Here is an 18,737-nt window from a genome sequence, read left to right as displayed (position 1 = left end):
ATTGATCAAGTGCACGATATGATATTGGATGACCAGCGAGTCAAAGTGCATGAAATTGCTGAGACTATAGGCTTTTCAAAAGAACATGGAGGATATATTTTGCATGAAGAATTGCAAATGAAAAAGCTTTGCGCAAGATGGGTGCCTCACTTGCTCACAGTAGATCAAAAACGCACTCGCATGAAAATCTCTGAACTGTGCTCGGAGCTTTTTAACAAGAATAAAACTGATTTTGTGCATCGATTTATTACTATGGATGAGACTTGGATTCACCATTACACACCAGAATCCAAACAGCAGTCAAAACAGTGGACAGAAGCAGGTTGTTTAATGCCAAAGAAGACAAAATTGGTTCCATCAGCAGGAAAGGTCATAGCATCGATGTTTTGGGATGCTAATGGCATTTTGTTTATTAATTGTCTTGAAAATAGTAAAACAATAACTGGGGAATATTATTCCAATCTTTTAACCAGACTAGATGAAAAAATTTGTGAGAAACGACCCGGTTTGCTGAAGAAAAAAAAATCATCTTTCATCAGAACAGTGCACCTGCCCACAAAGGTGTTTTGGCAATGGGAAAATTAAGGGATCTACACTGAATTGTTGGAACATCCACTCTTTTCACTCCCTCTGACTTCTATCTCTTTCCAAAACTAAAACCACTCCCAACCGACCTGTTGTCTAGTCTGCTGCTGGGGGGGGATATTTTTTACTGTAACACCATATGTTCACAGGGCCGGTTTGCCTGCTTGCGGGATGAAAAACGCCAGGTAAATTGGCAGGAAAAACCCTACTGCCCACGCCCAAGACTGGCTAACTTGGCTATGCCTGAGGAAGATCCTCAAGTTCCTCACATCTTCGACGGGAATCGAACCTGGGACACTCCTTCCCCAGGCATATAGTTGCGAAGCACAAAGCCACTGGGTTAACCGCACGGACACATGATAACTACAGTAATTAACTTTAATGAAATGAAAGTACAGATATTTTGTACTGAAAATAACAGTACATCATCAGTGCATAGAAACAAACAAATCAAAGAAATGGAAATACAAGGTACATACAGGAATCAGTAAATTCAGATTTGGCCGATGTAAAAGGGTTTCACAACTTTCTTTGAAAAGGAATTCATATTTAAACCTGTTTCTATGGAGAAGACAAGCTTCCCCAGGCATATGGTTGCAAGGCACATAGCCTAGTGGCTATGCGCCTTGCAACCATATGCCTGGGGAAGGAGTGTCCTAGGTTCGATTCCCGTTGACGATGCGAGGAGCTTAAGGATCTTCCTCAGCCATAGCCAAGTTAGTTGGTCTTGGGCGTGGACAGCAGGTTTTTTCCCACCAGTTTATCTGGGGTTTTTCATCCCGCAAGCAGGCAAACCGGTCCAGTGAACACACGGATTACAGTCAGGAATGCCGGTTCCAGAGCCCGGATAAAATTTGTGGGCGACTGAGTTGGTGCCGTACCTCCCCATAAAGGGGACTCATGGCCATGTATCATCATATGATTATTATTAGTGAGATATTCTTGTTATTAGCTTGAGGGAGAGGCGCACACATTATGTGCTCTATTAATTAAAGACTTAATAACACCAATTTTTTCGAGAAGTGTGATGAGCAGACTTTTAATGAATTTATCTGCCAATAAAGGTAGGTTTTCGATAAACACTGGTTGATAAATTACCAGAAGCTGTGCGTGTAAGAGGATGTCCAAGAATTCTCGTAGAAAGGTAACGCCACAGTAGTACTTAACCAAACGGACTGCACAGGAAAGCTTAAAGCTCTATTATTAGATCGGACTACTTACCTCCCTATTGAGTACAATCCCACCAATTCAAAAATTAGAAAACTCCACGGGCTCCTTAAGAAGGTCACTTCTTGGCCTGTAGAAATCACTAAAAATTAAAGCCATTTAACTCCATCCCACCCCCATATATATGGACTCCCAAAAATACATAAAGAAAATGTGCCATTACGTCCCATAGTGAATGGCATTGATTCCCCCACATGCAAATTAGCTAAACATTTGGCCAAGCACTCACACACTATACTGGCAACACACCACCACCACCACCCATAAAAAAACTCAGCCCATTTCAAAGCCAGCATAGAAAACCTTACACTCTAACATACTGACATAATGGTCAGTTTTGACGTCTCCTCCTTATTCACAAATGTCCCACTCAAAGAAACCTTAGTGCTAATCCAAGTTAAATTTTCTACCAATATCTCGGCCCTATTTCAGTTCACTATGAACTCAGGCTATTTCGTTTGGCAAGGAAAATTCTACAAACAAATAGAGGGGACAGCCATGGGTTCACCACTCTCCCCCACCCTTGACCAACTTTTTTATAGAGACTTTTGAAGAGAAAGCCTTAAACTCTGCCCCACAGAAACCAACCATATGGCTTCGCTACATTGATGATATGTTCGCTATTTGGCCACATGGCTCTGATATACTCCTCTCCTTCCTATCACACTTAAACAACCAACACCCCAGAATCAAGTTCACCCTGGAAAAGGAGAAAAAAAACAACAGCCTCCCTTTTTTAGACACACCAGTCACCTGTCAGCCTGATGGAACCTTGGTTTTCTCAGTTTATAGAAAACCCACCCATGCAGGCAGATACACTCAACAACAATCCCCCCCCCCCACAACAATATGGAGTTATTAAGACACTGCACAACAGGGATAAACTTATCTGTTCAAGTGACAATGCTCTAACCATTCAACTAAACCACATCCTCAACACTTTCTCAGCCAATGGCTACTCCTCCAAAAAAATCCAAAAAATATTGACGCCAGTTAACCACACAACCCTCCCCACTTCGCAACAAAGATTATTCAAAATCCATCACCATTCCCTACATCCGAGGTACCTTGAAAAAAATTACCAAAATCCTAAAAAAAAAAACATAACTTGACTTCTTGTTACAAACCATATAAAAAAATTGGCGTCCCTTATCCGCTCCACTAAAGACCAACCACCTCCCTTAGACCTACCTGGTGTATACCAGGTTCCTTGCAGCTGTAAGCTGTCCTATTTTGGCCAAACAGGCAGGACAGCGAATATCAGAATTTCAGAACACATGGACTACATCCGTTTTCACCAGTACAGCCACTCTGGTCTTGCAGACCATGCTCTGGATACTTGCCACAGAATACGGTGGAAGAAAGCCAAGATTATACACCATAGTAAATTCAAATTTAAAAGGCTATTCATGGAACAGCCCTAAGAAACATGCCAAACTTCCTGTGAAAATGGCAACGTGACGTTGTTGCTGAAATATTGGAATATAGATTAAAGTTTAATTTTAATTTATATCATTTGTACGTTGTAAATTCCTTAAGTAATTTAGTAAGGATGTCCATGAATGATAAACTACCAGTCTTTAATTTTTCATGGTGAATTGAATGTGTGATGAAGGCTATTGATCTGTTGTAGAAACGTGGTGAGTTCATTTTCAGAATGAGGCCAAACAGCAAAGACATCATGAACATAACAAAACCAATGAGAGGGATCGGAATGAATGGATAAGAACAAGGTATCTTCCAGATGGTTCAAAAAATTAATTAATTTGCTGAAGGCGGAGACAGAGGGGCTAGCTACAAGTCGAAGGCACTGACATGAGTAGCCCTCTGTCTCCACATGTCCTTATTGACATGTATAATGCTGTGTATTATGGGAAGAGTCACTACCTAGACTGGTTTTGATCTTGATTGAGGTCTCATCGTTGGGGGCCAGATCCAGAGGTGATACCAAGTTGAAGTAATGCAGAAGTCATATTTCCATAAAGATATGTGCTTTGCATTATGGGATACTAAGGCAAGTGATGTGAAGTCACTAACTTCTATATGTGAGTTGCCCTGTTCTGAAAATACTTCAGGTGCAAACTTTGTTTGCTTACACTTGGATAAAGGATTAAACCAAGAATATAATTTCTTGACATCTTTAATTTATACTATAACCAACTGAAAAACTTCCAACAACTAGGAATGCATGTTTCTATTTTATATATGGGTCCCATCTGTAAATGCATTGCACATTATTACTTTGGGTTGGCCAAGGGTTCTTATAAACCAGAAATACTGCTGTAGAGACCATACATGGCATTTTCAAGCCATCAGCAAGAATGATTGCATTTCATCTGCTCATGAAATTCAATAGGCAGGTGCAATGCAAACTGTTGACTGAATACTTGAAAACGGCACTATTTGCTTAGCCAGTTTAGACTGACACTTTCTTAAATCTATTCCAAGATGTATTTTGTAATAAATGCTTTCAATTATATATTTATTTTCTAAAGCATTTATTACAATAGAAAATAAATATCAAGAAGGTGGTAAGATATTTTGGAGGTTGTTGAAGAAGCTTAGAAATGGAGGAAAGAGTGCCGTAAAAGGAGTTAGAGATGATAAAGGTGACATGAAAACAGGAGAAAAAGATATCCTTGAAGTATGAGTAATTACTTTGAAAAATTGCTAAATGAAACAAGCAGTGATAGCACAGTGGTAAAAAACACTCCACAGGCATACAGTCAGGAATACATATCCATACTTGAAGTAGAAAAAGCCATCAAAGGCTTTAAATGTGGAAAGGCAGCAGGAGTAGATGATATTCGACCAGAAATGCTGAAATATGGTGGTATAAAAGTCTTACAGTGGCTGCACTGCATAGTTCAGAAAGCCTGGACACAGGGACTGATTCCCGATGATTGGAGTAGAGCTCTAATAGTACCTATATATATAAAAAGGGAAATAAAACTGAATGTGAGAATTATAGAGGTATTTCCCTACTGAATGTTCCTGGCAAGATCTATGCAAGTATACTTAAGAAACGGTTGAGAAGAATTGTGAAAGAAAAGCTTGGTGAAGAACAAGCCGGATTCAGGCCATATAGAGGCTGTCAGGATCAGATCATCACTTTACGACAAATAGTTGAGAAAGCATGGGAATATTACAAAGATCTGTATTTAAGTTTTGTCGATCTGGAAAAGGCATATGACAAGGTGCCAAGAGAGAAGTTATTCAATATGCTACAGTTATATGGTGTCAAAGGGGCATTATATCAAGCAATACTTAGTCTTTATTGGAGTTGTAAGTCAGCAGTTAAAATTGAAGGAAGTACAGGAAGATGGTTTAATGTTAAATCTGGTGTGAGACAAGGATGTACATTATCCCCTCTGTTATTCATTATCTATATGGATCACATTATGAAGGAAAGTGGTATTCAACATGATATCAGAATTGGAGATGTTAATGTCAACTCTTTGCTTTATACCGACGATGTTATACTTCTAAATAAATCTGCTACAAGTTTGCAAGATTCCCTGACTAAATTGAATAACTGTTGTAATAGATATGGTATGAAGGTCAGCATTAAAAAGACAAAGACAATGAAAATAGGTAGAATTGTTGAAAATGTGAACTGCATTGTGAACAGGGAACCTGTGGAACAAGTAAAACATTTCAGCTACTTAGGCACGATTTTTAGTGAAGATGGTAAATTAAATATGGAAATAGACAACAGAATCAACAAAGCTGGTATGGTAGGCAGTCAATTGAATAAGTTCATATGGAATAAGAGAGAAATAGTCGGAACACTAAATTAGCTGTATACAAGACAGTGTTCAAACCAGTTTTAACTTATGGATCTGAGAGCTGGGTCAGAAGTAAAACACTTAACCAAAGACTAGAGACCGCAGATATGAGAGAGTCCTGAGAAAGATTAGAGGCGTAAACAGATGGCAGCAATGGCAATATCATATTAAAAATGAGGATATTAGGAAAGTACTTGACATTGTCAGCATCCAGGAATGCGTTAGCAGAGCTAATCTCAGGTGGTATGGTCACTTGAACAGAATGGTCAAGGAAAGGTTAGCAAAACAAGTGTTCTCTGCCAGGTTCAGGTTGGCAGGAAAACGACCCCGAGGAAGACCAAGATATAGGTGGATTGATACGGTACGAAGTGCCTTAGACGATAGAAATATAAGATCTGATAATGGTGGAGTCTTGACAAGTAACAGACTGATTTGGAGGAAAATTGTAGATAGGAAGTTCGTAATGATGTAAATTTTTCATGTAGTACTATCACATCCTGTACACCCCCTTGAGGGTACAGGATGTGACAGTACTACATGAAGTTGATGATGAATTATATATTTGAACTGTGGGTATCGTTATTTGTTTTTTTGTTAATAACTCATAAATTTCTGATGAGTGACTTCAAGTTTATCCTGTATCCAGGCAAAGTGCAATATGCAGCTTCTCCGTGTGAAGTCAACCTTACACTTACCGTAGTGTGGCTTGGTTTCACAAAAAGGGCTCTGTTGGTCACATTGAACACTCTCTCTTCAAAAGGATATCTTTTTATTTGGAGGAAATGCTAATTCGAACTCACAAGGTGGTAGATGACCTTCATCTCCCCGTGGAATACTATCACCTGGCTTATTATAGGCCTGAAGAGATGAATACCATGTTCCAGTTGCCATCTCCCCCCCCCTTCTCTGAGTGTGAGTAATAAACTTCAAGAGCATTCTGAACATTCTTAGAGACACAAAACTACTTCCATTTTGAGAGTACATTAGTAAAAAGTTGTGGTGCTGCAAGCTGGCCCTAGATAGCACATGGGCATGACAATTAGTAATGAGTCGGCTGGTGCATAATCCTTCTGCATACTCAAGTAGGCCATGAATGGAGATGAAGTCTGAATTGATATGTAGCAGGCACTGTGAAGTAGACTGGTCACTTTCTGTATGGATTGCATGTCCAAGAGTCTGTCTTCTCTATCTTTTCATCTTACCCTGAACCAAAAAATCCAGCATAAACACCAACATAAATGACATTATTGAAATAGCGAGTCATCTTCTTAGGTAACCTTAACATTCACAACTCCAACTGGCTCCCCTTTTTCCAACATAACTGACCAAGTTGGATGAGATGCAGAAGTGTTTATGAGCAGTTGCCTAATGCAGATTGTACAGCTACCTACCTTAATTCCTGATAACTTTCTCTACTCTCCCACTCAGTATTCTCTCGCACAGAATGTCTTCCCTCGAGCCAGTCCCCCCCCCCTCCTTTTCCACAACTTTCCTCTGATCTTTCACTAGAAGGCATTAGTAAAATACTGATGGTAGTAGTCATCTATTCAAATAGTATCCATTGAGCTGTACAGAAACGTTGTGCTCCAGAATTAAATAAAAAATGTCAAACAATTATATTCTTATTTAATCCTTTATCCAAGTGTAAGCAAATAAAGTTTATGTGTGGTTTCTTCAAGATTAGGCTACTTGTATATAGAAGCTAATGACTTCTTTAATTAATTGCCTTAGTATCCCATAAATAATGCAGAGTGCACATCGTGTGTATAATGCTATGCATTATGGGAAGAGCCACTATCCAGACCTGTTTGACCTTTATTGAGGTCTCATCATTGGGAGCCAGACCCAAAAGAGGGTACCAAGGTTGAAATGATGTAGAAGTGATATATATATATATATATAGAGAGAGAGAGAGAGAGAGAGAGAGAGAGCATGGGTAGTGGTCATTCCCATAGCATTGTACACATCCAAAAGGATGTGTGCTTTGCATTATGAGATACTAAGGCAGTTAATGTTAAGTCATTAGCCTCTGTATACAATAGCCTATCATGAAGAAATTTCATGTGCAAACTTTGTTTGCTTACGGTTGGATAAAGGATTAAACAAGAATATAATTGCTTGGCATTTTTATTTTAATTTATAACCAAATTTAAAAAAAAAAAAAACTTTCTACAAATAGCTAATCCACAGTATTTTAATAATAAGATGCGAAACCTTTCCACTATTTGTATGTGGGATATATATGACTTCTCTTCTCCCGCTGATGATATCTGAATACAGGCTGAATCCATCTGGGTAGTGACCTCTTCCATAATACATAGCATTATATGCATCTGAAAGGATGTGTGCTCTGTATTATGGGATACTGAGGCAGTTGATGTGAAGTCATTATCCTCCATATAGAAGTAGCCTAGTTGTGAAGAAACTTCATGCACAAACTTTGTTTGCTTAGACTTGGATTAAGGATTAAATAAGAATATAATTTCTTGGCATCTTTAATATAACTAATTTAAAAAAACTTTGTACAAGAGTGCTCCAGAATTAACATGTATCCACCTCTATATCACCTTTTGAAGCTATCATACTTATCTGGTATCAGTCCAGCAACATATAAGCTTTTAGCTAACCTATTTCTACAAAAGGTTTCTAAATCTAAAGTTTTCGTTAGATGTTAGAGTTCACAGAGGATATGAAATAAGCAGTGACCACTTCCTCGTTAAAATAAAATTAAGATTACCACCTAAATGGCTACAAGTAACAAAAACAGAAAATTTAAAAGATTTGTTTATAAAACTAGACTATTAAATGACACAAATATACAATGGCTATATGAACAAAGAATTAACCAATATCTAGATAAAATAAAACAAAATGAAGAAATAGAAATAGAATGGCTTAATATAAAAAGGATAGTAAATGCAGCAGCAAATGAAAGCTTAGGAAAGACCAAAAAATTCAATAAAAGGAAAAAACTGAAGATATGGAATGATACAACCAAAGAAATGATCAAAATGAAAAAAGAAGCCTATCATAAATGGTTAAGCAGTAAAAGATTAGAAGATGAAATAGAATATAAAAGAATAAGAGCCATGGATAAAAGAGAAGTCAGAAAAAGACAGAGAGAATCATGGAACAAATTAGTTTCTAATTTAGAACATGATTTATATAAAATAAGACCCAATGTATGTAAGATTTTGAAACGCCTAAATGCAGATACTAAAGAAAATATAAAATTAAACACCGAATTGAAATTAGAAGAATTTCTAAATTTCTGCACAGAATTGTGGACAGATAAATATTTTAAAAAAGACAACTGGCAAACACTTAATGAAAAGGAAATAACTAAAGAGGAATTAGAAATCAGCCTGAAAGAAACAAGAAACCGAAAATCACCTGGAGAAGATAAGCTAGGTTCAGAACTGTATAAATATCCAGGAATAAGATTCAAAGAAAGACTCCTATTATTTTTAAATAAAATTTATACAACTGGTAACTCCTCAATAGAATGGAAAAAAGCAATTGTGATTCCTATCTAAAAAAAAGGTAATAGAGATAACACTAAAAAACTATAGAGGTATAAGCATACTAAATTCCTGTTACCAAATATATAGCAGAATTTTAAATAGCAAACTAATGAAATAGTTGATATCAGAATTGGAGATGTTAATGTCAGCTCTTTGCTTTATGCGGATAGGTAGAATTGTTGAAAATGTCAACTGTATTGTGAACGGGGAACCTGTGGAACAAGTAAAACATTTCAGCTACTTAAGCACGATTTTTACTGAAGATGGTAAATTAAATATGGAAATAGACAACAGAATCAACAAAGCTGGTATGGTTGGAAGTGAGTTGAATAAATTCATATGGAATAAGAGAGAAATTAGTCAGAATACTAAGTTAGCTGTATACAAGACAGTGTTCAAACCAGTTTTAACTTATGGATCTGAGAACTGGGTCAGAAGTAAAACACTTGACCAAAGACTAGAGACCGCAGATATGAGAGTCCTGAGAAAGATTAGAGGCGTAAACAGATGGCAGCAATGGCAATATGATATTAAAAACAAGGATGTTAGGAAAGAACTTGACATTGTCAGCATCCAGGAATGCGTTAGCAGAGATATCATAAAAAGATATCATAAACTAATCTCAGGTGGTATGGTCACTTAAACAGAATGGACGAGGAAAGATTAGCAAAACAAGTGTTCTCTGCCAGGTTAGCAGGAAAACGATCCATAGGAAGACCAAGATATAGGTGGTTGATTGATACGGTACAATGTGCCTTAGACGATAGGAATATAAGATCTGATAATGTTGGAGTCTTGACAAGTAACAGACTGATTTGGAGGAAAATTGTAGATAGGAATTTAGTAATGATGTAAATTTTTCATTTAGTACTATCATATCCTGTACACCCCTTGAGGGTATATGTCAGGAATTTGATGAACCAATGAAATATTCCAAAAACTTTATTTTAGAAGTACAGAATGGGTTTAGAAAAGGACAATCATGTATAGACCCAGCCTTTTTGCCTAAAATTAATAATAGAGAAAAGAAGAGAATGCAATTTAGAAACACATATTACATTTATTGACTTTGAAAAAGCTATCATAAGTATATATGAAAATAATCATATATACTTATGATAGCTTTTTTTGATTATTTTCATATATAAGTATATATGAAAATAATCAAATACAAATAAGATTAAATCATGAGCTATCATATACAAGAGAGATAAACCAAGGGGTTCAACAGAGATGTCCCTTCTCAGCAACTCTTTTTAATATTTACGTAAATGAAATAATAATAAAATTAAATAAAAATTTCCATCAAGGTATTAAACTTTCTCCTACTGTGAACTTAAACACTCTCCTTTTTGCCAACGACCAAATAATAATTACAAATTCTGAAGATAACTTACAGAAAGCTATTTTAGATCTAAATGAGATAGCCAAAGATTTTGATTTGATGGTATTTAGCCTTACAGCTGTTTGAGGGTAGCTATATATATGTTACTATCTAGGGAAATGATTATGAGCAAGGTGGTTTCCCGTTGCCTTCCTTGCTGTATTATATCCTATGACTGTAGCCTGTGTGTTCACGGGGCCGGTTTGCCTGCTTGCAAGATGAAAATCCCCAGATAAACTGGCGGAAAAAATCCTGCTGCCCACGCCCAAGACCGGCTAACTTGTCTATAGCTGAGGAAGATCCTTAAGCTCCTTACATCATCGACAGGAATCGAACCTAGGACCCTCCTTCCCCAGGTATAGGATTGCGAAGCGCATGGCCACTAGGCTAACCGCGTGGACAGCCAAAGATTATGGTATGATAATATCAACAGAAAAATCAAAAACTATTGCCTTTAAAGGACAAGATCTAGCAAGAACTAAGATAGTAATAGATAACAAGATCTTAGAACAGGTGAATTCATTTAACTACCTAGGATGTATGATCACATGAAAATGAAAAAGATATAAATGTAAAAATTGCAAAATATTTAAAAATAACAGGTATAATTAACTCTATAGTTAAACCAAACCAGTTCAAAAACAAACCAGACTAAAAGTATACAATTCATTAGCTCTACCAGTCTTATTGTATGGAAGTGAAATCTGGACAATAAAACAAAAAGACAAAGAGACAAAGATTAATAACAGCAGAAATGAAGTTTATGAGAAAAACTGCAAAGTATACTCTATTTGATCAAAAGAAACGAAGAAATTATGAAAGAACTAAACCAAGAATCAGTAATAGAAAAAATTTAAAAAAATATATAAATGGATGGAACACGTTCCAAGAATGAAAATAGAAAGATTACCAAAACAAGCCTTAAGTACAAGCCATCAGGAAAAAGAAAACCAGGACATCCTCTTAAGCGATTCAACGATGACTTCTAAGGCCGGAACAGGCCACGCTAGGGCCTAAATCATTGATACGCATGATGATGATGATGATTTCTACAAAAGAGAGGTAAAAGTTAATCATCAAATTATCCCATTGCCTCCACCTCGTTACTCTGAAAGTGATGGTCATCAACAATCAGTTTCTTCACTAAGAAATTGCTGTTAATTAATTAGTGATCATTAATGTTTTCTGCTATTTTCATTCTGCAGTGGCCCTCCTTGCTTACCAGCTGTGGACACAGTCCGTGAAAAGATTTGGAGAAACTTAATTTTGATATTTCCTAGACTTTTGAATGAGGCTGGCATCACAATTTTCTTACCAAGCTGTCATCTTATTGTCTCCCTGTTACTCTGTGAGTGGATTGCCAGCTTCCTTCCTTTGTGCCAATCCTACTCATAGCTTTGCTGATGAGTAGGATTGTTTAAAGTAGATGTTAAAAGTGTTTAAAGCAATGGCCACAAATCTTCTTACATTCTCATGTGTGGATGAAGATAATGTATTGAATTTTAATGCTACCAAAATACAGTCCTGTTTTCTTTTCCTGGAAGAAAGGCATGCCTCACTTTTCCTTAATTTTGATAACATTCTTTTCACTGGCCAGTTTCCTCGTTGTGGTTTGACTTTCATCTAACCTCTTGAGTCTTCAAAAAGCTACGTTCTAAACAGTATTTCTGTTCTACTCAGCTCCTAACATTTTGGTGGTGCACAATAATTATCCTCTTTATCCAAAAGAGAGGTATTCCCCTTATAGATGATTACTCTCTCACTGACTCTCCATTCACTTTCCCTTAGCCTACCCATGGTACTAATGTTTCAGTACTGTTTTCTTATATAATGAGACTTGTGAAGTTACCATAATTATAAAATTACAAAATTACATGTGTACCACAACTAAATAGTTCTGGAATATCACCCAAGCAGCATCGATATCTTTCCCACCCAACTCCTCATTCCATACTACAGCTGTGTCTCCTGTCTCCTGAGATTCTCATAATCATCAGCTTTGTAGTTCCACATATGCCATTTCCTCACAGAAGTCCTCACACAGCTGCCAACTGCTTCTATAATTACTTCATGGTCACCCTCACCAATTGGAAGGAGATTTGACACCTCATTTATAATTATATCCTCTGATGAGATGATCAAATCCAAGATGCTCAATCCTCGGATACCCTCTGTTGCATGTTGCATAAGGTAGTTGTCTCTGAAAAACTCGAGAAACTCATTTCTTTACTTCCAGTTGCTATCTCACCATCCAAATCTGTATTGCTATAATTAAATCACTCATGATGTTCACGCGTGTTCTATTCGCCTGGTTAATATACATTTCATGGTCACTACCCTCCTTGTTACCAGGTCTATAGCAACATCTAAGTATTTTATTCTGTTCACCTCTGTCTCACGCCATGCTGCCTCAAAACCTCTGCCACTATTTCAGCCTTGCATCTTTACCTTATATGGACCTAATTCTCTTTCTATCATCAGTAACACTCCACCTTCCTTTTCAGTATTTTATCTTCACGAAATACATCATACCCTTCCATCTCTATTTCTGTCAGGATATCATCCTCATCTGACCATGTCTCACTTATTCCAACAGTTTTTAGGTGAACAAACTAAATCAATGGAACCATATCATTTCCCTTATTTCTGATACTTCTAGCATTCATATGTAAACAAAACAGCTCATTCTTGGATCTATACCAAGTTTCACTGATACCATTTATTTGATGTGACTTCTCCATACATTTCTTGAGTCATTTTATTCTTGACTCATTCCAGGTCCTGCTTCATATCCAGCTGTTTTCCTTACATCCTGGATCATCCCCATTCCCTTCTTGTGTACACACCAGTGGCGGCCCGTACATCAGCACTATGACACTGCAGCATCCCCAAGAAAAAAATAAAAAAAATAAAATTTTGTTTCTGTTTATAAATAATAATGCTTACTTCATTATATAAATGCAGTACAACATGTTAAAGGTTACAGCTTATGTTTTGACATTGATTGTATAGTTATTAATTGGAATTGTTCGATTAACACTTTAGATTATGAAACAAATGCACTGCGATCTAATGCCGATATTCGTTTGCCCTGTCATTGCACGTTACGTCATTCCCAAACGTAACTGCTCACGTGGCAGTGTATTTTTAGTATGCTCGCGCGCCTTATTTCTGTGAGATATGAAACGTTTATTATTGGTGCATGGTGAACTATTTTTTATTATAGATACGAGGCTGAATTATGAAGTGTCACTGTTGAAAATATCAAAAGAATTATATTTTTTCAATTATCGTTACACGAAACAAATGCACAGATTTAACTTGGTGTTTGTTTGTGGTGAGGATGAAATATTTTTAATAAAGCAATTTTTAATATGTAAATTTATTTATTAATAAATTCGTTACTAATTAGGGAAAAAAAAGTTTTTTTTTTTTGTATATACAGCACCCCCACTTAAAATTTTCATCGGCCACCACTGCTACACATGCATTCACATCCTCTTTGAGCATTGACCTTTCTCACTCTTTTTTTTTCCACACTCCACCTTGAGTATCCCTGTTTGTCTTGTACACTTAATCATTCATTTTTTACACACACACACAACCCATTTCTTTATTCATAAGCACCACCTCAGTTTCTCCTTAGTCTCACACTCTTTCACTTAGCTTCTTGCTTGGATTGATTCTTTGCACTCGCTATTCTCCCTTCTAAGCAGCATTCTCTCCAAATGACTTACATCAAAATCATTCAAATGCACTCTTCTCTTATACAGTTCAGCGTGTCCTTCAAACTCATTCCACATATTAACAAATTACACTCCTTTTTCTTCACACATTTCCACTGACATATCATCATAATTTTTGCTCTTTCTCGTCTTATCACTATGCAACACACTTGACTGCCTTTCCTATCACACTATTATCTTTTATCCTTCTCAACTACCTCCTGATATCCAATCTTATATTCTTCTTGTTCCCAGTCAAGTAATTTGTCCCTACTACCACTATGAACTCTTTTTCTCATTTACTGCTCATATTCAATGGCTCAGTCACTTAATTCGTTACACCTTCCAGAAAACAAACCTTGTACATCTCCTTTATCACACCTCTCATAAGGAATCCCCATACAATGCCACTCGCAAGTCTTTCATTACCTTTCATAACGACATAATTCGTTTTCATCTTCTTCACTCTTCCAGCATATCTACAATTCTCTTCATTTCATTCTTCATCTGCCTCATCTCTTGCCTCACATTCACCAACCCAGCTTTCAAATCTTGCATCATTTTTTTGCTATCATTCACTCTTACTATTTTATTGCCAGTCACACATACTTGTTCACAGTCGACCCCCACTTACCACCTTACTGTTAATTGCACTGATTTTCAGTATCATTATTGACCACTTTATTGTCTATCGAACTATTTTCCTTATTGCCTCTTCCACATACTTTCTGAATTTCAAAAATCCTCAACTGCCATTTCAGTTACAGCACCATGTTCTCTGCTCATATTTAAATTATAATTATAAAACATTTCTGCTTATTATAAAACAGAATTATAAAACATTTCAGTTATTTAGGTAGTTTTTAGTGAAAATGGCAAATTAAATATGGAAATAGACAATAAGAATGAATAAAGTTGGTATGGTGGAGAGTCAACTGAATAAATTGAATGATATATGCACGTAAACACAAGAAAGATATTTAATTAACCAAATATTTCGGTCTGGAAATAGCAGGCCATTCTCAGTGGTATTACAAGAACAGTTTTAAAAAAATACAAGCTAGAATACTAACAAGAGATCGTTAAAAATAGAACACGCTGCGCGATGTTATATCACTAAGTATGAAACGGAATATTTTGAAGTAGAGACATGATTGAAAAAAAAAAAAAAATTAATGAGTAATCTTGATTAGACTCAGATTTTTGATATCGATATACATTCATTACGATTCAGGTTGGGACGATGGAGCAAGGCTCCATGCTTTCCTTGAACAGACGTTCAAACCTATAACGGGATCTATGCAAGAGGCGAGTCCTGGACCAAAAGATGCTGTGGTCAGTTTCAATCCAGTGTTGAGCCAATCCAGACTTTTCAGGTTTGTTGTGAAGAATGGAGGATTGATGTTCTTGGATTCTTTTTTTTAAAAAGAGACCGTCCAGTCTGTCCAAAATAGGAGAGATCACAGTTGTAAGGAATTTGATAAACTCCAGGAAGAGATAAAGTTGAGCATTTGTCTTTAGGAGAAGGAAAATGAAAAGACAATTTGTTAATAGGTGAATACGTAGCTGTTAAATCATATTTCTTTAAAATTCTAAAATTCTTGCGATAGATTCTGAAATACCGGAGATATAAGGAATAGGCACTCAATGTATTGAGTGCCTATTCCTAATTATTTAATAATTAAATAACTAAATAGTTATTTAATTATAATAATTAAAAAAATTTATAATTAAATATATGTGTATATAATTATATGTTAGGAAACATTTGCTGCTTTATAAAGTACTATCTCCCACAAGAGGGAAAGACGTAGACCATCGGATCTGTTTAGGTTAGGGGAGTGAAGTAATGTTTCGCATGTTTCTTTGTATAGCCGTTCCATTAGGAACCGACTTTTGTGAATGACTTTTGTCTTGTTCCACTTAACTCTGTCTGGTGTTGATGGCATGGTCTGCAATTCCAGACTGTTTGGGTTCAAGGTACTAGATATATGACTGGTGTTCTTCTAACCGGACCTGAGCAGATCTTCCTGTTTGTCCAAAATATGATAACCCACACGAGCAGGGAATCTGGTAGACAAAAGTCATTCACAAAAGTCGGTTCCTAATGGAATGGCTATACAAAGAAACATGTGAAACATTACTTCACTCCCCTAACCTAAACAGATCCAATGGTCTATGTCTTTTCACCTTGTGGGAAATAGTACTTTATAAAGCAGCAAATCTTTCCTAACATATAATTGTATACATTAATTATAGAAAATAAATTTAGTAAATTTAACCTTAGCTGCTTAGGTGGCACTTTGTGAATATAACAGTTATTGTTTAATTAGCCTTGTATTACCTGTACTGATGATGCCTGTGATACTTAGGGTGAAAATTCTATGAATAAAGAATAATTTAAGTGAGTTAATTCCGTTATTATAATAGTTAATAATAAGAACGAAATTAGAACATTAAATAGCAGTATACAAGATGGATGTGGATCTTAGAGCTGGATTAGAAGTAAAAAGATTGATTGAAGACTTGAAACCACAGATATGAGTTCTGAAAAAAATTAAGATAGTGAACGCATAGTATCGATGGCAAAATAATATCAAAAATGAAAATATTAGGAAGGAACTTAGCATTGTTAGCATTCAGGAGAATGTGTGAGCAGAGTTAATCTCATGGTATGGTCACTTAAACAAAATGGAAGAGGTAAGCATGGCAAAGCAGGTGTTTCATGCCATGCATTTAAGAGGTGGGTGAACAGGTTTTGGTTTACATAAAAATCTTGAGATTTTGGGAAGGCTAATTTTATTTCCTGTTATCTTAGTATCTCTGTCTCATGTTGGATATAAGGGAGGATACTGCTCCTGTGTAGTCTCCTAGTTCCTGGTTATCAAAAATTTCCTTAGAAGAATTGCTGTAGGGTGTTTTTATATATATTGTTTATAACTGTTTTGCAATAGGATTAGGTTGAGATGATCATGTTGTAATCCCTATCCCATAATATTTGATTACATCTATTTTTTGTGCTGATTGGTAAGATGAACAGTATCCTCCTCCAGATACAGACTGAGTTTTTTGCTCAGAAACCTTGGAAGATTTCTAAAAAAAAAAAAAAAAAAGTGGAAAACATTTTATTTTTTAATTCCAACATGAAGTTCATGGGAGGCTGCAAGTTGTTTAGGTAACTTATCAGTTCTTTTTAGTTCCATAGATCCTGGCCAATAATAAAGATATGAACATAGCAGAGCCAAATTTTTTCATTTTAATTGGTAAATAGCCATAACTTGCCTTTCAAAGAATGCTGTGAATTAATTGGCTTTGAGTGGAATAAATGATAAGTCCATTGCAGTATTTGAACCGTGTATTTATGAGGTACATCCAGAAAGTAAGATCCATTCAGAATTTACCACCAAATAAGATATGAGAGAGGGTCACATGCATTGTAGCATAGCATGATTCATTTGCTAGCTGTTGACCATTTTACTTTTGTTCCATTATTGTTTGTTGTCTTCTACGAATATTTTATAATGGATACAGATTTTGTTGGTGGAAAACTGTAGTGATGCAGAAATTCACCAGTGATTGTGTAAATGTGAGGTTTATAGGCCTAATGTAATGAGTGACAGAAAGGTTAGGCAGTGGTGTCGTTTGTTTAAAGAAAGGTGCAACAATGTTCACAATCAAGTGTCCCAGTGGTTGTCCAAGTGTGGTGACAGATGATTTGGTGGAAAGAGTGAATACAAAAATTCAAGAGAGTGTCATTTCACAGTTACATAACTTTTTTTGAATTCCCAGATGTGTCCCAGAAATGCTGACTGGTGCACATAAACAGCGAGTGTAATCAGCTCAAAAATGTTTTGAGTGTTACGAAAATGAAGATAAGCTTTTCTTTTCTCATATTGTGACTGGTGATGAAATATGGATTTCGTACACAAACATTGAGTCAACACAACAATCAATGCAGTGGTGCCATTCATCGTACCCCGGGAAAAAAAAAAAAAAAAAAAAAAAAAAAAAATTCAGTCACCGTCGGTTAAAAATGACCACTGTCTTCTGGGATAGAAAAGGGATCATCCCTGTTGATTTTCTTCATCAAGGAACCATAGTTAATTTACATGTTCACTCTTTCCACCATATCGTCTGTCACCACAATTGGCTTGGCCACTGTGCTCTTCATTGTGAACATTGTTGCACCCTTTTTTTTTTTTAAAAAAAAAAAAGTTTAAAGAACAGAAGATATATAGATGATTATATTACATTATATAGTAGAGTAGATCAACATATCAGCTTCAAGTGGAATGGCCATTTAAGTTGATAATAAATATAAAATTAAAATACAAAAATACACTTTTGTAAATGATTGTATTTTAACAGTTAAATTAAAAACAAATGGAAACTACCTAAATATTATAGGAATCTACACCCCCTGAAGAAGTTAGAAAAGATAAGTCTGAATAGTTTTACAAACTGCAAAACAGTTAAATAAATGCTGTAAAATAATTCAGTGCTA

This window comes from Typopeltis vanoorti, chromosome 11, assembly GCF_054136105.1.
Source record: "Typopeltis vanoorti isolate ZY-2024b chromosome 11, IOZ_Tvanoo_1.0, whole genome shotgun sequence".
Lineage (NCBI taxonomy): Eukaryota > Metazoa > Arthropoda > Arachnida > Uropygi > Thelyphonidae > Typopeltis > Typopeltis vanoorti.
Note: the sequence above shows the minus strand (reverse complement) of the source record.